The sequence below is a fragment of the Tachypleus tridentatus genome, chromosome 13 (assembly GCF_004210375.1).
Source record: "Tachypleus tridentatus isolate NWPU-2018 chromosome 13, ASM421037v1, whole genome shotgun sequence".
NCBI lineage: Eukaryota > Metazoa > Arthropoda > Merostomata > Xiphosura > Limulidae > Tachypleus > Tachypleus tridentatus.
In genome coordinates, this window is record NC_134837.1 from 89,873,522 (window position 1) to 89,900,348 (window position 26,827).

Consider the following 26,827-nt stretch of genomic DNA (forward strand, 5'->3'; position numbering starts at 1 on the left):
CAAAGACAGGGGTTCAACAACGGATAGTAGCTATTGTAACAACCACAACAATAGGGTAGCTGGTGACAGCTCAACTTCCTTCAACAATCAACGTAGAAGAGCCGGAAAATTGATTTTCTGCCTGTCGGTCTTCAGTTTTTGTTATGAAGAATATCTGGGTCAGATATGAATATGTTCAATCAAAAGGTTTGCGCCGAAATAACTACTTACACTTCAGGCTGTTTGTAGAGTCTGTCAGCAGATCTGCAATGACAGATGGCTGATTCGCTAAACCAAAAAACACTGTTTTCTTATATATAATCTCGTTACTTACATACTTAGTTTAAAAACCAAAAGTAACTAGGTCAGTAAAGTTGTAAACATGAAGCCATTTTTGTTTAAAACAGAATCAGCATGGTAAGAGCTGAAAAATAAAATATTAGCAAATAAAGTAACAAAGGAAACAACATCGAATTTTCAGTGTTTGTTGATCCGGTTCAAAGTGAGTTGTATTTCTTTAACTTGAAAAAAATTACTTTCATTGTCAATTTGCGCGAAAATGATAATACTTTATAACAATAAGAAGCTTGAATATCCATATTTCTTAAACGTATTTGTTGCTGTTGTTTATTATTAAGCGTACAGCTGTACAAAAAGCTATCTCCGCTCTGCCCACCACTGGTATCAAAATTCGATTTCATGTAGTATAAAATTACAGGCCTACCACTGTGACACTGAAGGGGGAGGTATATTTGAGTCCTTACGATAACTCTATTTTGTGAAGGATAGAAGGTTTATTCTTTTTCCCTCTTTTAGTTTTTCGCTCTAAGGCATTAAATCTTGGGGATATTTTCTATCACTTTTTTTGAGCCTTACTGTAAGCTATGATGTTCATTTTCACCATTATAGCACAGTTATTAGCTACTTGGTTAATCATTTGTTTCTACAAATTTTAGTGGAGCCATTATACATAAAAAAAATATGGTTTCAAGTCAGTATACCTTCATTTCATATTTTATATATTTAACTAACGTCAGATTTTTTTGAATTTGAAAACCTTAAACGAAATGATAACAAACAGCGTTTTAATTTGTCAGCCACTGCATCGTAATGTCTGTTGATGCTGCGGTTGACTCGGCGAAACCTTACATGTAACATTTTTCTCTTTGTACTCTATCTTTTAGCTAGTGTAAATAAACGGTTCTTACTTGTAACTGGTATGTCTCTACTGACTAAAAATTAAACTAATACTTGTAGAAACGTTATTTTTATTATTTCAATAGAAAAAATGATCACCTTTTTTATTAGCATTCCACAGACGAATAAAAAAAACAACAAAGCAAATCGTTTAGTTCAGTAATACAAGTTCCTTTTAAACTTAATAAATTGGTTTTGTCTCGCTTCTCGTTCATGCAACTTCTCTGTATTTTCATGCGTGTAAAACAGTTTTCTTTTGTAAACTTATCTTCTTAAGAAACTGTTTATTCAAGAACGCCATGCTGTAAATAAACAAGATCTTCATTATATCTGGGATCTTCCTTTTACTTGATCATAATTGGTCAACAGACAAATATATTCAGTACTGTTTTTAACAAACGAGTGTATTTCGTACTGTGTTATGCTGAAGTATTTGATTTAAATATCCTCTTTATTTTGAATGATTTTTACCCTAACCAACGAACGAAAACAAAACATTTACGCTCCAAAATCATGCTGTGAATAGCATACCAAAGATTAAAGTTATGTTTGCTACATTTTAATAATTCTACTAGTTCCTTTATTTAGCCTCATCTATATTGTTTTTTAAATATTATTTCTTATAAGTGAGTACAAGAGTTTCACGTTTTTCATATAAGTGTTTTATAACTACTTATAAGTAAACAAATCTTGCTCTAGTATTGTCGTACACACAGAAATTTACTTTATCAGTCCAAATTTTTAAGATAACATTGCAATTAAATGAACATATTTATATAAGTTTTTAACATAAATCCATATTTAAATGACTCTTTCTATTTAATATAAAAAAGCTTTCGAAAACAAGGAAATAAAAAGGTTGCTTATCAGGAGAGACTTCCGCCAATCCATTTAAATACTTTGCTCTTTTGAAATACTACAATACATAATATACAATAAACATCGGACATGGATAGTTAGGTTTTACTTTTCGTCACAGCGTGGGAGTCATTCTAAACTGTCATAAGCTCTTTCCGTCATAGTAGTTAATTAGTATTAAACCATACACCAAGCGTGTGAACGTGACTATATCGGTAGTATTTAAAGTTATTACTGCATGACATTGTCGTATCTATTACCCTTGAACTTGGGTGATTAGACGTTTTAAAGGAATCGAATAGGAAGAGCAATTAGATAAGCAATAAGGGCACCGGATGTCATTGATTAAACTCGTTCATTGCTCTGATACATTAGTTTACCGACAAATCCTGTAGTTAATCGTGTGTAGTACTACAAGTATATATTACCATGAAGCTAGCAAACTTCAACGTGGTAAGTAATACACGTATTATTTACAAGTACTCAGAGTATCGGTTTATGTTTTTTGTTACTAATTAAATCATTTTATTGCTTTTGTTCCTTACTATGGATAAGAAGATGAATAAAAATGTCAAGAACATCATTTGTAAAGGTATAATTTAAAGATAATTTATTAAGTATAGCAGAATTATCTCTCTTTTCAAGTGTTTATTCGTTATGAATTCATTGTAATGAAACCTCTAACAATAGTTCCTGGGTCAAAGTATGAATGATAAGCTATATATATTTGTTGTATTCTATTAGAATAAGATTGTACTGGTTATTTTAATCCTTGTTATCATACGTACAGTAAAGTTGAATTTATTAACCTCACTATATAACTTTGCTAGATGTCTTAGTAGGTAATATATCTGTCTATGCAAGACTTATTGTTATACTAGCATATCCCGTTAAAAATGACAGGATAAATACTAGCACTTCCACCAAAAAGTATATCCTATCCTCACATTTCATAGGTAATTGAAATAATAATTATTTGTTTTTGAAATCAAAATTAACCAACAAAGATACAGAAAAGCTCAGTAAATTCCTTTGTTAGCCAATTCAAATTAAAACCATTTATGAAATTAATTCGTGGAATAGTAATACAATAATTATTGCTAAAAATCTGTTAGAAGTTGTTACTTTAACTGACTTTTCTAAGACTGTTCCAACAATGACTTTTATGTGGTATTGTTTAGCAACAAAAGTATAACCTAATACTGTTCTTAACCAGCGTACTGAAAGTATAAAATCAAATATATAGACAACAAACTGAAAAAAGTTGATATCTTAATTTAGTCTCCGTTGATTAAAGAAAAGGTCTATTTTTTTTTACTTAAAACGTTGGTGATATAACAGAATATAGCTTAATTCAGAAACTGTTTAAGTTTAAAATTGAATCGATATTTTTACCTTCGTGATAAATTCTACAAGGTTTACCTCACAATATGTCTTTACTTCAAGAGATACTACATTTAAGGTTTCACAGCAATCCTCTCATTTTCTTCACAGTCACTTTGCACCTCTGTCTTTGAAATCGTAAAAGGCAGGCAGTAATCGAATTATTCTACCTGGATAAATACGTTTTGGTTTTTTATGACGCTTTCTATTTCAAGAAATCAAGAGAAATTAAGCGTGACACAACGTAACACATGTTTCTTTTTATAAAAGATTAGATATCTGAAACCTTACTAATGGTATCTGTATTGCATTTAACATACTGTTAACTACAATATCTTAGTTTATTAACAGTAATACATTGTACGTTTGTCTTACATCAGTCCTTGTAAAAACAATTTTCATTAAAAGTAGTAATTTGAATTATTATTTCTTGCAACATTAAACACCCACATCGAATATCAGGCTGTGGTAAGTGTTACACCTTCGATATTAATTTATCAATCTATCTTCATTAGTAACTATTAACCAATATAGGTAATGCAAAATAATTATTATATGTAAGTACTAGTTTATACAGATTGATTATAAAGAAAGTTTCGAAGTTTAACCTATCATATATTGCAAATGGTTTGACGTAAGAAGGGGAGATTGCACAGAGGTGCTAGAACTGTTATGTGAATGTAAATACTGTAGTTATCATATGTTGCCGCCATTGGTGTTACTAAATCTTAATGTCTGATTATTTACAGCAATTATTCTAAGAGTGTTTGTGTTCTTCTGACATCAAGAATGCGTTGCATCCCTGTTACAGTGGACATTAAAGCAGCAAAGAACATCTCATCTGACATACTGGGCACTTCCCATGTCTAGAACTGACTACAAATATCCACACCCCCCACAAACCAGAAGCCAACTTGTGTTAGGTTCGGTGAACGAGGTGGCTATTCAGAAAGAAAGTGACGTGAAAAGATTTTGTCTTAAAAGTGAACCCACAAGACATGTTTCACCTTGTTATCAATATGCGGAGGAGGATAATTACATATGAAAAACGGAATGTCTATCACATTTTATTGCTGCAACATGAGGATAAAATTGGTTATGATGTTCTACAATAAAAATTACTGTCCAATAACCAAATCAGCTGTAGAATAACATCACACTGTTACCTTTACACCGTGAAAATAAGCGGGAAATGTTACACGTTGATTTGTTTCCGACCAAATAATGTAGTTGCGTATATTGACACTTCCAGAAAGGGTGAAGTGTGCCTCATCAGTCCATAAAATATGGGTACCCATTGGTTATCGACTTCCGTCTAGTTTTACCAAAAATTACAACACAAAATCAACACACCGAATTAAACTCATTTCCTTCAGTGTCTGAACAAGATATAATTTGTAAAACAGACTTTTGCAAAGTTAACCAAAGAGTTTTGTAAAGAGTGAAAATTGACAAATTCAGACACAGGACGACATAACGTGCACTGCTAATCCCATATGCCCTTGCGCTGGCCCGTTCTGCTGTAAATGACTGACCTCAACATTAATTTTAATCATTGTCATAAGGCTCTCTACAGATTTTGGGCACTCTACTATATTCTCTTGCAGTTGCTTCGGCATTGAACTATTTGGTGTAACGACATTACATTTCTTCACTTCTCTGCACACATTTCAGTTTCATGTTGATTGAATGAGCTACTCTGTGATAGACAGGCCCATTTAAACACGTAAGAAATATGCGAAAAACAGCATGGTAACACCCCTGGTGATAACTGAAGTATTTACATCTGCAAGATATTCTACGCCATATCGGTTATGAGAGATTATCAATGAGCTACACATAATCTGTCACATCTTTATAATTATCTTGTGTTACACCCCGTAATGTAAGTTTTTTACTTACTTTTTACCGTAATTTTTATTTGATGCTTGCATATAAAATATTAGAAATAATTATGGAAACAGTGAAACAAATTGGTATGAGATGCAAATGTTATTGTATTGTATTGTATGAAAATGAACTGATGAACTGCACCAAAGCACAGACACATGTTTGTAATTTATACTGTGACTTGCCGTTATCCAACTAATCAAAAAGTGGCACAATAGCGTAATGGCTATAAAAAACAACAACAACGGAGATCCATATTATTCAATGTCGTATTGTAATGCTGCACTCATGGCTTCCAGGACATAAATGTTACGGAAAAATAGTGTAAAATCAAACAATTAAGTAGTGGATGTTACACCATAGGATAGATTGATGTAAAGTTTTAGTAAAATTTCATATTTTAGACTAAGCTGCATGGTTACTCTGAGTGCGTGAAACAAGTACTGTTGAAGACAGAAAGATGAAGGTAGCAAACCTATACTTTAATCAAATAGTGATGCTAAATAACACGGGGTTTACTTTGTACGTTATATGACAATCCAGAAAAGATCCTGCCAATGGCCTAGTTATAAGTACTGGTTTAAATGGTGATTTTTACATTCAGATCTTTAAGATACACATGATCATGAAATAACCTTATTGACTACGTAAATGATTGCTTAGGAGAAATAACCAATCTAAAAACCTGAAATAAGTATCTCACTTTAAACAATGCCCTTTATTTATGGCTGCATAAGAGTTTAAATTGTTTGGCAATAATCAACCATGGATTGTTTGATCCCACTGCCAAAGTATAATCTCTAGAATTAAATACGCTGAAAGACCAATGTAAATGTATGATGCTTTTCAACCAACAACATTGGAGGTTTATACAAAATTAATGACACCTTACTGTTGACAGATACATGTACAAGCACGTTCTAATTCATCACATCATTTTCTCGTGAACAAGGCCTTAGATAGTGCTTCGTCTTCCAGTCTATCTTAAGCATCTATATATGTTTTGAAAAGTTTCGACGTCACAACTGTTAATGGTGTATGGGATTGTATGGTAACTATAGAGTTCAAATGGCAACCAACTATTCTGGTTGAATTGTGGTTTCTTATTTTATCAATATCTAACATAGCATTCAAAAACATGTTGAAATAAAAGGTAACGAAGAATTTATTTATTTGTCATGGTTGGTGGAAATAAAAAGCGAAATAACTGCTGTGAAAGCATCAACTACTGAAACAGAAAAAATATCGTTTTTATTTTGTTATATTATTTACAAGCTTAAGTGAAATTTGAAATAAACACATATAGTTTAAATTAAAAATAAATATGATTTTAAAAGTATTATAATTTATCATGGACGACCCTCCGATTTATTAAGTTACGTATGTTACGTATTATGATTTCAAATAGTCGAAATTTTAATTTTAATATAGAAGTTAATTGAACGTCGATATGTAACAAGTTTATGATATTTGCCAACAAGATTGATACACACAATTTTCTTTCTTAACACTATTATATTTTAATATACAAACAACAATACAATTTATAATAATGGTTATTACAAATTATAAATAATGGTTTATATAAAAGAGTTTTACAAACTTGCAAAAAATGCTGAGTATTCTTCCTCTTATGGAACTGAATCTTTTATCAACAGTTCACGATGAGCAAATTATTTAAATGTTGATACATAAGTACACTTCTACTGACGGAAAAGCTAGCTAGCTCTATTCTTAGCCGGCTTCACGCAATTTACAAATTTCCTTTTCATCGAAAAAGATATTTAATAATGTTCTCGTACAAATATTAACGTCTGAAGGTAATTCTCTGAGGTTGACCAGTTTGTAATGTTCAAAATCTATAAATATTCCTTGTCAAATATCTATAGTTTCCGATTAATAAGCGTTTACTACAATTATAGCGTTCATGGTTTATAGTATACTGAATGTAATAAACCAACAATACAATATTGTCTCTTGGTGCGTCGATTTATAAAAGTTTGGGGTGATGTTTTCGAAAGTTGAGTTAACAACAATGTAAAACATCTATAAATGTAGAGAATAGGCGGGAAATTCGCAATATACATCTAACAATATAACTTACAAGCATTTTTAAATATATACTTAACTAAAACAAACGTCGATATTAAAATAAATATACGTTAGTAAATCCATTATACACTATAAATTTAAGGAAAAAAAGCGGAAAAATATCACCTATTGGGCAACTTTTAGTTGATACGTTTATATGACAAATACATCGATGACATCATGGATATAACTACCTGCACCATTGAACAATTGTATCGTTTAAAAATATATATGCAAAAACGGCTCGTTTGGGTTGAGAAGATATTTTACGTAGAAGAGCGAACAACATTTCGACCTTCTTCGGTCATCATCAGGTTCACAAAGAAAGAAAGAGGTAACTGACCGGAAGCTGACCACATATTTGGAAGGGGTTGTGTAACTGAGTGTCGGAATGTAGAGGGCGGTGTTAGATGTTTGAATATATAATTTATTTTATTATATTTAATATAGGTATAAAGGCGTTCCTTTGTATTGGTTTATTTTGGGTTTAAGTTGTTGTATAAGTAAGGCTTATTTAATTTTGCGTTTGTTTATGTTTGTTTCTTTATTTAGTATTTGAGTGTTTTCTATGGTTATGTTGTGTTTATTTGACTTGCAGTGTTCGAAAACGTGTGAAGGTGACTCTTTTATGTTCTCTGAATCTGGTTTCCATTTTTCTACTTGTTTCTCCAATATAGAAGTCGTGGCAGTTATCACATGTGGCAGTTATCATATTTCTGTGAATCCTTATCGTGTTGTGAAATAAAAAAGACCAAAACAGTGAATTTCAAGCTTAATTATGTTTATAATCATGGCTCGTATTTTCTAGTGATCTGTATATTTATGATATTAAAGGACTACTGTGAAAATGGTAAAAGTGCACATGACTTCATTTGTATAAATTAATTTTTTTTCTTAATGAATTTATGACAGAAATATGTGTTTCCTTCTATTTGTCAGGAGAAGAGTCTCGTTGCTAGCCTCAATTATTTATGACAAATACATTTTATTCACTATGCGTGTGATGATTAATGATTTATTATAAACAAAACTAAAACTTATTTCGATGATAAGCAAGAAATATAATACTTTATAAAAAGCTGTATAGAAGCGATTTTGTAATCACAGAAAGTACAGAATATTTTATAGATATCGTAACTAAATGAAGTTTGAGATCCTGTCACACATTAACATATTTGTTAAAGAAACCCATATATTAAATATATTATGTTTTTATGAACATTTCTTTTCAAACATTTTAGAAAAGAAAAGGAAGCTCTAATGCCTTGTTCATATGCGGCTTTTTACTTTATATATATAATCGAACATTATCACTATTTGTAGTAAATTTTACTTTTGCAAGTAAATTACGATTACTTACTTTTTGTTTACTATTATTTCCTATAACAGTGGTCTCTATCAAGAAATATCAACTACTGTAAACACTTTTTAACACGTATATGCAAGTACGATGTATATTTTAGGCTCAGTTTTGAAAGCATAGTTGTAAATATCGAAAATTAAAGCTTGATTGGTAAGTATTGTAACTGTTAATTATTTTCTTTTTTGACTCAGTAAGTAAACAGTAAAATTTATTTCAGAAAAACCATAGAATTGTGTTAAAACAATTGCAAATTAATAAAAGTAATAAATGATTTAACTGGAAGTAAAACATAGATAGAAATGAAGGATAAATATAGAACCACTCCTGTACATACGAGCAAAACTAAGATATTATTGTACTTACAAATACAGACTAGAAGTGTTTGATTGGTTAGTGTGCCGGGTGCTGTATACCAAGAATCAGTATTCGCATTTCATTTTCGCAAACTGTAATCGCATTAACGATAAGAATTTGGGGTTTGCACTTCATGGCTGCGTACTTGTTATAAGTGACAGTTAAACGCACTATTCGATCACAGTAGTCTGAGAGTTGGCAACGGGAGGTGTTTACTCGCTGCGTACCCTCTGTTCTGTAAGTTTAAAACTAGGGACAGCTACTGATAAACTTTCTATTACTTTGCGCGAATGTTCAAAACATTATTTATTTAAACGAATTCATTTTCAAACTACATTTAGTAATTTACATTAGCTAACATGTTTTTCATTGGGATGATGAGGTTAGCTATGACACTAGGGTGAGCCACTCTCGTATATTATCACTTCTTTCTACATTAAGAATTGTTGCGTGGGAGAAATTATAATTTTGCTCATAGTTATTATTTTTCCTCATTTCCCACATGTGTGAGAACACTTATTTTAATACACATCTGATTTCTTAATTGCATTTAATCTAAGTACAATGTAAATGAGACTTTTGTCATTGCACTGAAATATTAAACAAATCATTTTTTGTTTTTTTCTGTTTAACATAAATGTTAAATACAATAGTGATAAATGCAAACAAATAAACTAAAAATCACAAAGCAAATCTTTGGAAAGAAAGAAACCCTGTTTTGATACTCAGAAATTGGTTCAATTTTTTGTTTTGTTTTTACCATAAGCCTAGTAACGAACATTAAAAAAATATAAAGACTGTAACATTTGGTGGGCATCAGAAGAAAAAAATAGTAGTAAAAGTCCCACTTTCTATCAATAAAATCGTAGCTTATCCATAATAATACAGTTCTAATATCGTATGCAGTAAAAAGAAAAGTTAAACGCGTGAAAGAAGCGATTATTTTATAAGGCATTTTATAAGGAGTTTAATCCTGTTCCAGTTCAGTGTTTAAAAGAATAAAAATCTTAAAAATTTATGATGTGTTTTATGTTTGGTAGCGTATTCCCTATTTAATGTTTTATGTTTGGTAGCGTATTCCCTATTTAATTTGAGAAATTGATATTTTATAAATATATTAATTCTAAACATCTCACCAAGGATCTCAAAAAACAATCTGACGTATCCAGACGTTACTGTTTTTCACATTTACAAAATCGGTTCATTTGTAACTTATATAAACTTGCTAGTTATTGAAAAGAACAAGCATGTATAACATTCTTTGATGTTGTAACAAGAAAAGACAGGAAGGGGATAACTATCTGTCTTATAAACAATTCTGATCAAATAAAACTTCATTCCACTTTCGAAGTGTCAGAACAGTGTAATTCAAAAACATTTTTAACAATGTTTGATATTCCTGGCTTTTAGAAAATATGTAATGTAGTAATATAAAAGCTTTTATATCATTACGTAAACACTATGTTAGAGTATAATGTACTACATATTTTTATTTTTTGTAAAAGCTCTTTGTCATTTGTATCTAAAAGCGGTTAAAATTAAGAAAAAAATATTATAATTGAAACTAATCAGCTCAATATCTTCAGTTCTATCCTTACTTAGCTAAAAGCGTCTTGTACGGGAACACTCGCTCACATAATCGGACCAGTCATAATCCAGGATTAAAGCAAAATGTGTACACGTGCATTTAAAACGTAAATGAACTCCAGATTGTCTATTTCTCAGATGTGTTGACCACAAGTTTCGGTAAAAGGCAAAAAATAAAAAGTCAAGTAAAACAGCCTTCCTGACATATTAACTTCTTCCTGTTGCTGACCACATCTAACGATTCCTAGAAGAAGAAAAATAACCATCTCTAAATAGATTAGTAGGAAGATAAAATGTGTTTTCCTTGGAAGTGTTATTGTACAGACTGAAACATTTTTTTTTAAAGAAAACTAGAATGTATGCAGCAATGATTTTACACAGACTAAAATAATTTCAAGGTTTTAAAAGTAAAAATTGTTACATATTATAATTTATCTCGGACGAGGCCCCAATTTATTATTCTAACGTATTACGATACTATATAGCCTAAAATATTAGTATTAATTTAGAAGTTAATTGAATGTGTACCAAATATATGATATTTGCTAACAAGATTTATGCACATAATTTTCCTTTTTAACAAAATATATTTTAATATACAAGCAACACTAGAATTTATAATAACGGTTATTACAGATAAATATTACAAATAATGATTTATATACAAAAAATTTTACAAACCTATAAACAATACCGAATCTTCTATCTGGTCTGGAAGTGAATATTTTATCGACGATTTACGAGGCGCAATTAATTCTATGTTGTTACACAGGTACACTTCACTTAGCGGGAAACCAGCAAGCTTATTTACAGGTGAAGTTTTATCCCGACGAAAATATCTAATGCCATTGTAGAAATACTAACGTCAGAACTTAATTCACTGAAGTTAACCGTTAAACAGCGACCATCATTAATTGATGCTGCTACTTACAATATTCCCACTGTTTAGGGGTTAAACGGTTTGTAATGCTGAAGATCTATAAACGTCTCCGGCCAAATATCTGTAGTTTTCCGATTAATAAGCGTTAATCACAATTATAGCTTCTGAGATTTATAATAAACAAATTGTAGCAAACTAATAATATTCTGAAAATTGTTTCTTGGCGCGTCGATTTATGAACTTTAGGAGAGATTCTTGAAAGCTCAGTTGGCAACAATATAAAATATATATTGTTGATTCTTGCATTCGAAAATCTATAAATTTAGAGAACAGATAGGACTTTCGCAATACATATTTAACAATGTAAGTTACATGCATTTCTAAATGTATATTAAACTGAAACAAACATATATATTAAAATAAATATGTAATATTAAATCCGTTAGAAGATGTAATAGCATTTTATGCATTACGCCCAACAAACTGACACGTGTAGACACGAAATACTTTTATGTTTTAACCTTTGGCGACCATTGAGAGTAAACAGTTATTCATCCCGTTAGTTTTTGTTAGATATTCATAGTAATAAACATGTATCAACACCTGTTCTTAGTGATTTTCACAAACAAATTTTGTACGATTCTTACGTATACAAGCTCAACCGATTTCAAGACCGAGAAATAAGGTTTAATTTTTAATCATACTGGCCTCTTTCTGGTCAGCGGTTTTTAACTTTTACAGACGTGTACGAGATATTTGATATACAAAACAAACATAACAAATTAACGAAATCAGCCCGAGCAAGATGTTAGAACTCAGGCGGCAACAGCTGAATAGAAACAGCTTTAAAACCGTGTCATCACACAGTATCCTGAATAGATGTTTAGTTAAGCTAGTAAGCTAATTAAAAAATACGGTTTAAGTATGATATTTTTATTGAATCTCACGTTACGTCTGTTAGAACATTTCTGGGAGAGATGTACAAACATAATTGCCCCCAAGTGGTTCAGCGGAATGTTCGCGGACTTTGCGCTAAAAATCGGGTTTCGATACCCGTGGTGGGCAGAGCACAGATAACCCATTGTGCAACTTTGTGCTTAATTCAAAACAATAACAACCAACACAGTTTCTAACGGACTGTTTAATTTTATTTTATTTTGTTTTCACAATTTTTAAATGTTTCGACGGTAAGTTTCTTAAAGAAAAACATGAAGTGTTAAACTGCACACCTTTAGAAAAACTACTGGATCAGTTAATATCAAAGTAATCAGTACATTTTATCCACAATCATCTATTCGAAGGTTCCTTATTTGTGTGCTTGAATATGCTTTTAATACTTTTACATATGGCGATAGAAATATCCAGCATTATCAAAGTCGAACGTTAGGAGAGCTGTCGGGATTTTTTTCAGTCATGTCTAATTCCTCTCTTTAGTGTTGGACATATATATATGTCTTGGTGAGCTGCACGTATACCCACAAACACTAATTTTGCCAGGACTGATACATCTCTTACCCTCTGTCAAAGGGTTAAAACTTACCTGCACATGTAGTGGCATAAGCATATCCCTATCTTGAATGTTAACATCTATTTAGTGTTTTCCCGAAAAGAAAACGAGAAAAGAGAAAAGTCTTAAACATTATAAAAATAAATTTGGTGGATAATGTCTGTTATGATTAAGTTATTAAAACTGAATCATGGAATAATCTAAATGTTTAAATGTCTTTCTGGTCAACTAAGATTCTGGGATCATGTTATGCGTTATACATTTGTACTGTGGATTATAAGTGATAACCTTTTTATTAATATAAAAAATAACCCTTTTATTCATTTTTCGACATAACTGATATTAGTTGCTGTTGCACATATAGTTCGTCACAGTTTTATTTAATTTTAATTTTGCTTACAGAATAAATTTAAAACTGAATTTTGGAAAGCAATAAATATCTGAATTTATATAATCAGTTTTAAAAATATTCAAAGTTAGTTACATTATTCGTAAAACGCGAAACCGCCTTTAAAGTTACAAAAACGACAGGTTAGCTCTTTACATAACTCTATATAAAAAAATAATGATATTTACAAGGAGGATATTCTGTATGCAGATTAAGGGAGGAGTGTTGAAATTCGTGTATGTTGTTAAAAAACACCTACCCTTTCTCACGTTCTCATTGTCATGCACGTGAGACACGTTCAACATGTGAACTAGCAGTTAATTGACATTTCTTTTGTCACGAGAAAAAAAAGAGATTGTTTAAAAACGAAACTAAAACAAGCACGGAATATTTATGTCAACGTGACGTTTTCACGAGTACAGATATGGAAAAATAATGAAATTCAATAATTCACACAATTATTGAAACACAATATCGTATATTCATGTGTTTTTAAACATACATTGATGTACATTTCTGTGTAAAACTACTTAACACACAGAAGTATTTCAAAAAGACGTCACATAGCATGCAGGTGTTCCAAAATCATATATGGCAAATGATGCAAACCAATGTAAAAACTTTTATATTCGTGATAGGCATTGTAATGAACTTCTTTGGAGAATTTTTAAAGAAGCCAAATAAATCTTTTGATTTCTTTGTTACAAATCTAAATACAATATCTTTATGGGTTACAAAGTGAACGTATTACAGATTATCTTGAACCTAACATTTCTATATGTATTTCATTTATGTGAAAGGTTTTTAAGTATGTCGGAAAATATTCGACCCTTGATGCAACTACTTATGTATTTGTATATATTTGTTTTCTTTGTAACACTAATATTTTAATAAGCGACTCTATTTTCAATGACTAATTTTTATGTATGTTGTTGTAAACGCAATTTTCTTGGCGTGTTTTAAGAAAATGATGCATAAACTATGTGGCGGATTAATCTTGGAACCTTTGAAATCTTTGATTTTATAATAGCATTTAGTTTGTACAGTCATCGTAATAAACAACTGATTAGATTTACTTTCACTTAACATTCGAAATGTAAAGATAAAACAGTTTTATAAAAGAATTATCATCACCTTTGAGAACACATTACAACTTTTAGATAAGAATAATAAAACTAGTAACGCTTATATAGCGAGAAACTGTTTTTATTCGGGCATTAAAATATTTGAGGCAAAATATTGACTTTGTTATCTCGTAAGTTGTTGCCAACAAGGCGTACTTTTTTATTTTTCCAGATATGTATACGGTGCTATTGAAATAAACTACAATCATAACAGCAAAATGTGAAATTATATCAATGTAAGAAAACACTGCTTCTCACTTTATTCTCTAATAATAGTTTCAATCAGTGGTGGGAATCTTTTCGAGTGATTTGTTTGCTTAATTAATTATTTGCATTTCTGATTTTTTATTTCAATTACAAAACATTCCAATCAATTAAGAAATTTAATAAAATAAAACAAGCGTTTGTGCGAGGGTCTAAGCTATAACAATTCATTATAACTATGATTATAAAATACAAGTTTGAAAATCACAAACATGTAAGAAGATTTCACGGTAAAAGAGGAGTTCCCAACTCTAGGGCCTGGCATGGCCGAGCGCGTAAAGGCATGCGCTCGTAATCTGAGGGTCGCGGGTTCGCATCCGAGTCGCGCTAAACATGCTCGTCCTCTCAGCCGTGGGGGCGTTATAATGTTCGGTCAATCCCACTATTCGTTAGTAAAAGTTGCCTTCCCTCTAGTCTTACACTGCTAAATTAGGGACGGCTAGCACAGATAGCCCTCGTGTAGCTTTGTGCGAAATTCCAAAACAAACAAACAAACAATCCCAACTCTAGGTTACAGAACAGTAATCTATGATTACATATAAACAGTGCAATCATAACAATAAAATCACAATCGCACTGCTGCAACTGTTTAGCTTACACCATGAATTGATAAAAGCATTTTTACCCATAAATAATGTCTTCTATGGGAACTTTAAAACCAAACTTCTGACAGTCCACAAGTAAGTAACTGCATAGTAACAGTAGTAGTGTTCTTAATTAATAAGTTGTTATTTTGTAGTCGTGTCGAAAATCTGATAAACAGATAAAAACTGTTGAACCCAAACATTTATACAATAGTTAATAGTTAATTAACACATAATAGAATTACGGTTAAGTACTTAAGTATTATTTAAAAACACAGAGCAAAATCTTCAACCTGAAGGTATTATCTGATATTAGTTATATATTAAAATAATATATCCACCCATTGTGGAAAACAGCTAAATTAATTGTATACATACACTAAACATAGGTCAATTCTGAATAATAGAATAATAATTCTAATTTTTCTTATACAATAAATGCTACCTGAGTTAGTCTACATGTATCAGTGAATAAAGTAAGAGTCAAAATAGTTCTTTTTGAGTAAATTGAAAAATTCAAAATTACTTTGTTTTGAAATTTGTACGAAAATATTTGTATAAGATTTTATTTTAGAAGTCGAATTTTTAATTTTTTTCTAGTATTTAAAATATTAAAATATCCATATTCCTAAGGTCGTTTTTTTATTTTGCTCATTATCGAGAAGTTTATTAAACTAAAACATACAAGTCATACGAAACTGATCACCGTAACAGTCTACAAATCTCCTTAATTAATATGAGATCAAAATAAGTAATTTTGAGTCTATTTTTCCTCTTCTACTCCATATGACAGAACACAGTCCTAGAAATCCTCATCACAGTTTGTAGTGGAATAGTTTATAAGGCTGTAATACCCGATTTAAAACCCATGTAACAGCATACACTAAATCAGAACTGACATTTCAATGTAATAAATAACATGACGCCGTTATCTTCTAACCATTCTAAGTTTTATTTATGTATCTAAGTGCGGCTTTTAACCTTACTTGCAATACACAAACAAAGTAATATTATTGTAGTTATACTGCAATTAATTTAAAATGAGTTATGTATAGCTTTAGGCTATACAAATTGTATATCTGACTTAACATATGTTTATTGCAAGAATGGCATTACTAAGTGAATGATTCATCAAACTATTTCCTAAAAAAGACTTGAAACTAACAAAGGAATGTATAAAAAATGTCCAACTGTCTCAAACTGACACGCTTTCAACAGAATAACATAAGCATTGCACGTGCCGAATGCAGCACGATCCATCACTGACATGTTTAAAATGTATCCGACTATTATAACATGGATTACTGTACAAACAAGCCGAGCGACTCACCTTCGGTTTCTATTGCAACTGAACCTTTTTGTATCCTGCAGTCTGGAAACAGAGGTCGCAGGTAGCTTACTTCCGCTGCAGACTTCATGTTTAAACGAAGACCGATAACAACCGTGAAGCTATGAATGAAGAAACCTATGTCCTTTACAAATTTGAACTGCGTGTACACAAATTTGATGTTTTTGAATTTGAATAGCGTCGTGAATAGCAAACGAAGAGAATATTACACAATGGTATTGCAACAGGAAAGAGGGTGAACCGTGAATAAAAAAATAAAAAAAGAATTGAGAGGTGATTTGTCACTTAGTCTTATTTCTCGTGGTTGTCGTAAAAATGTCACAAGTATTGAAAATGTTTATAGGCTGAATTATGAAGTATTTCATGATTATCGTCTCTTTCTCTGAGACTTCAATAATACGTTTGCTAAAAAAACTACTAATCAAAGTTCAGTACTTAAATAACTTGTACCTGAAGGGCTCCTTTGAAAAAGTTATTCACGTTAAGGTGATTTTGTTTGTTTTTCAAAACAGAGCTCAAAACGCTCAAGTACTAAATCAACTCGAAATTCACAGTCATGCCATAATAATATAAACATAGGTTTCAAATAAAGCTAAAATAATAGTTTTAAACCAATGCAAAACGTGGTGGAATTCGTATGTTCCCCCACTTATTCGATGCTTCCATCAAACTACCTACAAATACACTTATGGCGAACTAAAAATTTGTTATATAATACTATTAACTAGTAGATATTTAAGGAATATTTCAGCCTATCTAGACTTGAACAACTACAGTTGTATTTAGAAAAAAGTTTTGAAGATCGTGTATTTTTTCGCCAAAAGAAGCGACGGGAATCAATTATTCTCTTTATGTAAAAAAGCCCCAGTGGTATAGTGTTTACGGATCTATACCTCTAGAAACCGTGTTTCGATATCTGTGTTGACAAGAGCACAGATAACCCTTTGTATAACTTTAGGATTAATAACAAACAGCTACGTAAAACAAAGACAAAGCATCAAGGTGTGACATTCCCGGAAGACAAAAATAGCATTGACAAATAAGTTAGTTGAGTGTGTGGCCTAGTGGTTAACGTGCCGAGTTGTGGATCCGAGGACTTATGGTTCGCATAAAAGAACCGTTTTTAACATACTGGGACAGTAGCAACATCATATACAAGTGTTTTACCATATTGCCATAAGCATATAGGATCAAATGCATAATAGTCAATATTTTATAAAAATATTAAGCTTAATTCTATTATAATGTATTAACTTTGTCTCGCCAGAAGTACATTTAGTTAATTTCTTGGTGTTGTCTTCACTGGTTACATATTTTATACGTCTTTGTATTTGTATACTAAATATCTCCATGCTTTTGCTCACCACAGAAGTAATGCTCATTTGGTTTCTTAAAGAAGACGCATCTTATCATAAAGTAAAATGTTACGGTTTTAGTTTTCTTACAAAAACAATATACAGTTGAGCTGAATCGTAGAAATCTCCACGTGTTTAGGTGGAATGAGACGTGGATGATTAGTTAGAAACGTTATCAAACTTTTTTAAAACGAAAATGAAGCTACCCTTAAAAAATATTGTACTCGATGATAATAAGAGAATGTGCGTAAAGAATTATAAGTTCTCTATTTCGTGCAAATAACATAACATGCTAAACTAATGTGTAGAACGTATAAGTACCCTCAGAACATTATATAAGAATATATACTAAAGGCATAGCTCAGAAACTACACTTTGTTCTTTTCTGTTTAATCAAAACTTCTAAGACTATTAGTGCGAACAAGAGTATTTTCTCTCCAACTACTCCTGAAAACGAAAGTAGTCTAGCGACAAATAAGTATATCAAATCTTTGTGAATGGTACGCGGCTTTGTCATTGAAAAACAAAAATTCGACTGTTCCTATCAGCTTGTAAAACTGCGCTTATAGCGTGATCTCTTTTCGTAAGTGTCTGTCAATCGTCCACAAACGAGTACAGAATTAGGTATTAACTACCGCTCGGCCAGATTCATGATATCGTTGTTTCCTCATGTATGTTTTAGTTTCCCCCTAAATAAACTTAAAAATAATAGATTTATGAGTAGTGTAGGTAGTTGTTGCAAAGTAGGGGAGCTTGGTTAGACATGCAGACTTTACTACAAGAGATTGAAAGCATAACGAGCAGCTAAAAGCAGTCCCCGTGCTAACTCAAGCTCGGAGTTCTGGGGAGATGACTCCTCAGAAAATTAGAATAAATGTATAGTTTACAGTTACTATATAAGTCAAAAATGTACAAGTGGGGTGTTACAGGAAACCCGATTCCCATTATTCTGCTTATAGTGTTTCCTTCGATCTAAACCCACAGTGAAACATTTCTTTGTGTAATATTCTTTTGATAGTTTCAACTAAAGTGCTGCTGACGTTATGCATATTTTGATTTGAAGCTCACAAATACATAAAAAGTTTGTGTTAATTTTAGTTTATTGTTATTTATTACCTGTGGTGATTGCCACAATAGATTAGATAAACACATTATGGTAGATTGGTAATCACTTAATCTGTAATTTCAGATACAATACGAAACACAAGATAAAATTTCTTTCCAAATTTTATGCTGTCCCCCTATTTGAAAGGTAGGGTTATATTCAATTATTATCTTTTATTTCATATCTTGTTTACAAAAGATAAATATGTATTGAAACTTATAAAATCCGGTTATAATTTTGAAACATGACTACAAAAAAGTATGACTGCTCTGTCAAACAGATACAACGCAAATAATATTAAAATACGAACAGTTATTATAAATCACGTTGCTAATGTTTTCTTTCAGTGTTATGTCGTATTTCGTCACACATTTACATTTCTGTAACTTTTTAATTGGTCTTTGTGGTACCAACTTCACGACTCTCACGATAAACTACTGAAAGAGCTATCTTAGCTAAGCAAAGTTGTCCTTAATTTTAAATTGATAAACATTGGGAGATCCAGTCAACAGCACTCCCCTCTAACCCTTGGGTACTCTTGTCTGATAGGTTAATAAGGTTTAAACTCACTCTTATAACGCGCCCTTGACTTCAAAGAGTTATGAACTTTTATGTGAGCCACGAATCACGAATCTTCTGACTTACAATCTGGACTCACTAACCATTAAGTTACGTCCGATTCGGGAATTGAATTTAAAATTCAAACATTTTAATAATTGTATTTTACAGACTTAACTTAAAAGACGTCAAAATATGAAAGAAATTCATACTGGCATAACTTTAAAGTTGTATTTGTAATTTTTAAAAGTTATTCATTTTGTTAGAAGTGAAGTGGAAGTTCTTATTTTGTTCCACCTTATAATTATAAATACGACTTCTTTATATTTTATCTTAGTCTTGATGCTTTAATAAAATAGTTAAACATGTGTTAAAATGATTAAAATTCTTAAGATCACGTTATTTGTTTTTACTTCTGTCTCTTGAAAGTTAAGGATATATTTAAGATAAACTTTACAATTTCTCAGAACTGCTCATTTGGTAAATTTATAAACAAAAAGTACCAAAAGAAGAAGCTAGAGAAATTTACAAAATAACATTACCTAATGCCCTCTTCACTAGTTAAAGAGCATTAGGTAAACAAAGAAGAGTAAGGAGGGGGTGGAGAAGATGATAGAAAGGGTGGGAACGACAAATGAATCTTGGTCAAATCGTGATACCTGGAAAAAATTCAAAGGTATGTTTAAAGCTTTACCCAATTTTCTTTCCTTGGTAGAGGCGCAAGGTTAAGGACGACTTCAGTATTATTGTAAGAGTTGACGTAATGTGAAGACTGAGGTTTAGATAATTATCCAACGAATGACGCATATCCAGTTTTATCTGGATGATGAAATCAAAGAAGTCGTGTAGGAGGAGTAAAATGAATGAACATATTTCACGCCACTAGTGATCTTGTAATAAAAAATAAGAATTGTAAACTTAATATGCATTCATTTTTAACTTCTATATCATTTTGGGTATAAATTATTTGTATTAACACATTCAATAAATGTATGAATCCGTTTCGGACTACAGATATTTGCGTATAACTGCGATTGAAAAGTCAGTAAATCAGTTTGTAATTACAAAATATAGAGGTGATTTATGAATAATTCATAAATTGTTATGACATACTATTTCAGTGCCTTGTACATAAAGTGTTTTTAATTAATAAAGCTGTATCTCAGAACGTCTGGTATAGGTATTAACACTTTTATTAGCCTTTGTTAACCTGAAGATGACTGAAGAAGGTCGAAACGTTGTTCTCTGCTTATCAATACATCTGTATATGAGATACATTTTTATTTCAAGTGGGTTTCTCGTCATCAAGAATAAAGCTACTCAACTGTTATGAAATTTAAACAAACATTGATAATTAAAACGCAGAACAATAAATAATTTATATACATAGCGAATTTACTTTTTTTTATATAGACAAGACATCAGTAAGGTCAGAAAACTGAAACAAAATGGCGAGTTGGGATCATAGAACTTAAGGTTATTAAGATACTTATATTAAAATATTACGTCTATGAAAACAATTCAGTAAACCAGTCTATTAACTATTTCCGATAATACAAGCAGTTCTTTTAAAAAACAATTCTATAAAGATACATTCACCCAGAATTCGCTGACAATAATATAAAAATCTACACTTTCTTTATGTTTTGTAATACCTTCTGTTTTTGATATATTTTTATACTGAAATCTTATATAATGATGGAGTTTATACCTTAAAATTAATGTTTACTAAATCAATTATGTTTCTCAAATGCCCTTGTAATGAACTAGAAGATAAACGAGGAGTATATACTAACTTTTCATAGACTCTAAACTACACGAAATCAAATTGCAAACAGAATAAAAAGAAAAATATCCTCTGCATGACCAGCCTATGGCTCAAAAGCAAGTCACGCTGAACTCGTTTCATAGTTTTATGAAAACGTCTTCAATACTAAGTTGAAAACAGGCGAAAATGATATAAGTGTAGACAGACGTGATGGGCATGATGTTGGAATGGATTCTCCCATCAGTAATTAATTTTCATCTTATTACACTGTTACGCAAGGAAGCATGCTCGGATTTTTGTTGTTTTAGAGCAAAGCCACGTTTGGCTGTCTGCTGTGTCTGCCACGGGTAATCAAACCCCAGATTTTAGTGTTGTACATCCGTAAATTCATCGCTGTTCCACGGGAGAACACGTTGGTTTTTAAATAACGATAAACAGGAGATAATATAGCCAGTATTGTCTTTATACTGTTTCTCAAGTTTATTGTTGCTCTTGAGAAAAAATAAAGAGATGAGTGAATTATGTTTTATGACACTTCATTTGGATTGAATCTTAAAGTCTTTGCTGATCAATTCTAAACAGTATAACGTTTATAGTATGATATTCTATATACGAATTAAGTAGTAACAGGAGAAAGACACAGATTGTTAATTTAAGAATATGGGAATACGTAACGGAGAATTAACTGAAAGGGTATTTTGTGTCTCAGTTGCTTTACAAGAAATTAATTTATAAGTTTTAAATATCAAATTAACTTACATCTGTGTTGTGATTTCCTTGGGCGTTTCATTTCCTCTGTCTAGAAGTAAAGGTAATGAAAGTCATCATAGATCGGGGACGTTTTTCATTTATTTTTGAATTTATAAATATTTTTACTAAACTTATCGACAAAATTTACAATTACATGGTCTATCTAATCATACAACGTGGAATAATTTTGGAATACATATACAAATAGTCTCTTTTTGTCTGTTATTAGATATAATATCAAAACAGCTTAAAAAGTGTGAACACCTTAATTAAAATATAAACGCAATTATTCTACCATCAACTATAAACATTGTTGCGTATTATCATCTATCTCGGACGAGTCTCCGATTTATTATGTAATTTGTATTTAGAAGTTAATTGAATATTAATATGTATCAAATTTATGATATTTGCCAACAAGGTTGATGCACGCAATTTTTTTTCTTAACACAAATATATTTTATTATACAAACAGCAATAAAAAATAGAACAATGGTTATTATGGATATTTATTATAAATAATAATTTATATACAAACTTACAAACATACCTCAGTCTTCTATCCGGAGCTGAATATTTTATCGCAGGTTCACGATGAGTGAATTAATTCTATGTTGATACACAGGTATAGTTCCCTTGACAGGAAGCCAGCTAGCTTCTTCAAGCGTAGTTTTTTTTTTTTTTTCCCCGACGAAAGTAGCTAATGTCGTCATAGAAATACTTACGTTCGAAGTTAATTCACTGAAGTTAACCATTAAACGGTGGCCATCATTAATTGATGCTGCTACTTACAATATTCCCGCTGTTTAGGGGTTAAATGGTTTGTAATGTTTGAGATCTTTAACCGTTCCTGGTCAAATGTCTGTAGTTTTCCGATTAATAAGTATTATTCACAGTTGTGGCTTTATAGTATACTAATTGACTGTAGTAAACCAACAATATATACTGTCTCTCCGTCTATCTTTTATATTCATTAGAGAAGGTTCTCGAATATTCAGTTGGCCACAATATTCAAAGATATGTTTCGTAAAACATATATTATTGACCTTTTATACTGGAGAATCTTTACAAATTTAGAGAATAGGTGGGGCTTTCGCAATACACATTTTACAATGTATTGTTTGTTTGTTTTTGACTTTCAATTCAAATAATTTACTTTGAAATAATGTACACTAAAAGTTATCAGTCTGACATCCATAAATTTATCAGAACAGTTTTGAATTTCGCGTAAAGCTACACAAGGGCTATTTGCCTTAACCATCCATAATTTAGCAGTGTAAGACAAGAGGGAAGGCAGCTTGTCATCACCACTCATCTCCAACTCTTGGGCTATTCGCTTACGAAAGAATAGTGGTATGGACTGTTACATAATAACGTTCTTACGGCTGAAAGGGCGAGCATGTTTGATGGGATGGGGATTCGAACCCGCGGCCCTCAGATTACGAATCAAGCGTCCTAACCGGTTAACCTGACCATCCCAGACCTTTTTAAGAATGTAACACAATTACATGCGTTTCTAAATATATGTTAAAATATATATACATAAGTAAATCCGTTAGCATGCATTATTGTATTCTTGAAGACGAAAGGTGGAAGACTTTCGAAACTTCGTCCTCTACGCTTGTGTTTCTACAACAGGCAGTTGCCGTCCATTCTACAAAGTTTCATCATGCATTATTGTAATTTACGTATTAAGTTATGTTTCTGATATACATGAAAATGTATCAAAATATAAGTCACAAGGAGTGTAAGCACATTATGTATGTGTGTGTTTTTCTTACAGCAAAGCCACATTGAACTATCTGATGAGTTCACCCAGAGGAATCGAACCTCTGTTGTAAATCCGTAGTCTTACCGCTATACCAGCGGGGAACCGTTAAATAAGAGAAGGTATGTGAAAGGAAGAAGTTTCACTAACACTTTCGTGTAAAGAGGGCAAAGAAACTGAAAATGTGTGTTTTTATTTTACGTATCATGAAGTAATTACATATCTAATTTCTACATTTCTAGCATATTTTGGAGATTTTCATTCTTCCATCCCACTGGTTTCGTTAATGTTTTTGGCACATACGCTGTTAAGAATTAAAGCTATAGATTATTTGGTTAACTTTTACGTTGTTGTGATAAGAACATAAGTGAGACTGAGCTACCATTTTGGGAACATTTGACATAACATGTAATGTCAAACTGATTATAATCATAACAAGAGAGGCACTGAGTAGAGCGCATATCGCTGTCGCGCAGCGTTGGTCACATTCGGCCTTTCAAAAAAAAAAAATTAAAATGTAACTGTATGCCAGTCGTTATCAATAGACTAGGAACATTTTAAGTAGAACAATGAGAAATAATGTTCTTCATCTGTTCACCAAGTTTCATCAAAATCCAAAAATTTTTGACTGAGTTATAGAGCGGCAGTTGTGTGAAAAACGGCCCCCATGTTAACATATAGGGATTTTTTTGTGACCATGACTCTCCCTAAACTAGTAGTTTCTAAGTCGGGTCATAGTCCAAATGTCTACCAAATTTTCTCCAAATCCATTTAACCGTTTCTGAGAAACCTTACTGACAAACATAGACTCTGGGCTTAAAATTTACAATAGTTACTAGTTTCTTCTTGAATTTGACCAACAGCATATGACAACACGCTGATCACATTCGATTACTGTACTTCAGTAAGTGAATTCAACAGTATGCAATGTTATGGCATTTAGTTTGCTTAAAAACTTGTATAATCTTGTTGTTATTGTATTTTATATGCATATTAATTACTCCAGAGCATTCTATTTTAAAATAATGCGTGTTGAACAAAAATCTTCGTTATCTCATGAAGATTGCAAGTCAATTCAGAGCTAACATTTTATCCACGAACATGCCACAAATTATGCGGCAAAACTCGTGCATCACGGTACGAACACATAGGTCAAAAGTCACTGAACTATAGTGTTTAGGCATTCATCAAAATATAACATGAGATAAGACATTTTTTGTAGCAGTGGTGACTCCATAGTGGCGTCTGCAAAGCCGGTGGCCCAGGTTTGACTTTCGGTCGGTCGATGACATACATTATAAAATTCTCACTAAACTTAGCTATGAAAAATACATTGCTTTACAAAGGCGGATCCAAAGCGCCCGATTTTTTACATCTTGTCTACAACTAATATGAAATTTGCTTTGTCATAATGAATTATGTCAGAACCTTGATATAACGATACATGCAATTTTGGAGAATCACAGTTTTGATCATTTTTACAGTGTTGCGCTTTCTTACCCCATAAGTATTTACAACATACAGGAAAGACTAACCAAGCGTTCAATCGAGCATTATAAAGTGAAATTGAAACCAAGTTTAAGTAATATCTAATAAACACTCTGCTGAAGGAAGTGGTCTGAGAACAACTTTTTTTTTTTTATTGAATTTGCGAGTCGTGCTTTATGATGTCGGTTCTGATGACGTTAAAGGGCACCGAACTTCCTGTCTGGTGTGATCAGTTATTCCAACGCCACTATTTGGTAAATATGGACTGCTGTCAGCATATGACGTCACAAATAGGGAGCGTTTGTGTGTGTGTGCCGGGAAAAAACCTGGAGTAGTAAAGTTCGTTAAACATGGATGAGGGTTAGCATGTGATGTCATGGTTGGCTAGCAGAAATAAAGCAGTTACTAACAATTTAGTAAGAAACAAAGTGAATCTCAAGTTCTTTCTTTTCTTGACAGCTCTTGAAGTTTAGAATAGTAGGTTTTCATATTTCAGATTCTACATTATCTCACGCACATTTTTTTCCTGGATGAAGCTGAAAAAAATGAATTACATCTCAGTATATGCAGTGGTCGATATGCAAGTGACATTATTCGTTAAGAGTCGTTTAATTGTTAGGTTAGTTGAAAAATCACATTAATTGGTGGGACTTTTAACTTGGTGTTTTACCACAACTGTGATTAAGTTTGAAATCGGTGTCTGACTAGGATGTGGAGGAACCAAGTGAAGTGGTATATCTGTGGTAGAAAGTTGTTAGTTGGTTCTCTTGTGTATGTTTTATTATCTAATTAGGTCTTACGGCTGACGTTATTTGGTTCTCTTCTGTGTGTTTCATTATTTAATTAGATCCTGACGACTAACGTTAATCTTTTAATTGGCTTTCGTACCTTTTATGTTTTTTTTTAGATTATATTTTAATAAAGTTCAAAATTTGGAGGTTTAGTCAAAAATGATAAGAATAACAGACACATTTATTTAATTACCGAAAGAAGTTGACAACATTTTACTCCTACAGAGAAGCTGAAAAAGATTTATTTAAAGCAGAGTTCAAACGCAATTATAAAATTTCTAATCTGACTAATTCAAAGTAATGTATACAATAACGAAAACGATAGAGTATAGTGAACTGAGTAGACATACTTAACAATGCCACAACTAAATAAATTAGGAAAGTAAAACTTATGATGATTTTATTGCATTGAATCTTAAGTCAGCAGTCCTGTTTTTTATAACACTT

At 31.5% G+C, this 26,827-nt stretch overlaps 3 long non-coding RNA genes across 6 annotated transcripts in view; 2 read left to right on the forward strand and 1 right to left on the reverse strand.

Moving 5' to 3' along the window:
* On the reverse strand, positions 1-16,899 carry LOC143237428 (uncharacterized). 3 transcript variants are annotated; one of them, XR_013020066.1, is made up of 5 exons: positions 16,780-16,899; positions 9,125-10,946; positions 3,457-3,587; positions 1,276-1,478; positions 1-243 (listed from the first exon to the last, which is right to left on the reverse strand). It is a non-coding gene; the product is annotated as an uncharacterized LOC143237428 (long non-coding RNA). The 3 variants fall into 3 exon arrangements; XR_013020067.1 differs by lacking the exon at positions 1-243 and having other exon boundaries at positions 796-1,478; positions 3,457-3,622; XR_013020065.1 differs by lacking the exon at positions 1-243 and having other exon boundaries at positions 796-1,478; positions 16,780-16,893.
* LOC143237429 (uncharacterized) lies at positions 2,149-8,202 on the forward strand. 2 transcript variants are annotated; one of them, XR_013020069.1, is made up of 3 exons: positions 2,149-2,487; positions 4,167-5,302; positions 8,076-8,202. It is a non-coding gene; the product is annotated as an uncharacterized LOC143237429 (long non-coding RNA). The 2 variants fall into 2 exon arrangements; XR_013020068.1 differs by having other exon boundaries at positions 7,997-8,152.
* LOC143237430 (uncharacterized) overlaps positions 15,440-26,827 on the forward strand; it is a 22,684-nt gene continuing 11,296 nt past the window's right edge. The window contains exons 1-2 of the long non-coding RNA XR_013020070.1: positions 15,440-15,545; positions 19,342-19,404. This is a non-coding gene — a long non-coding RNA (uncharacterized LOC143237430). The remainder of the gene's footprint in view (positions 15,546-19,341; positions 19,405-26,827) is intronic.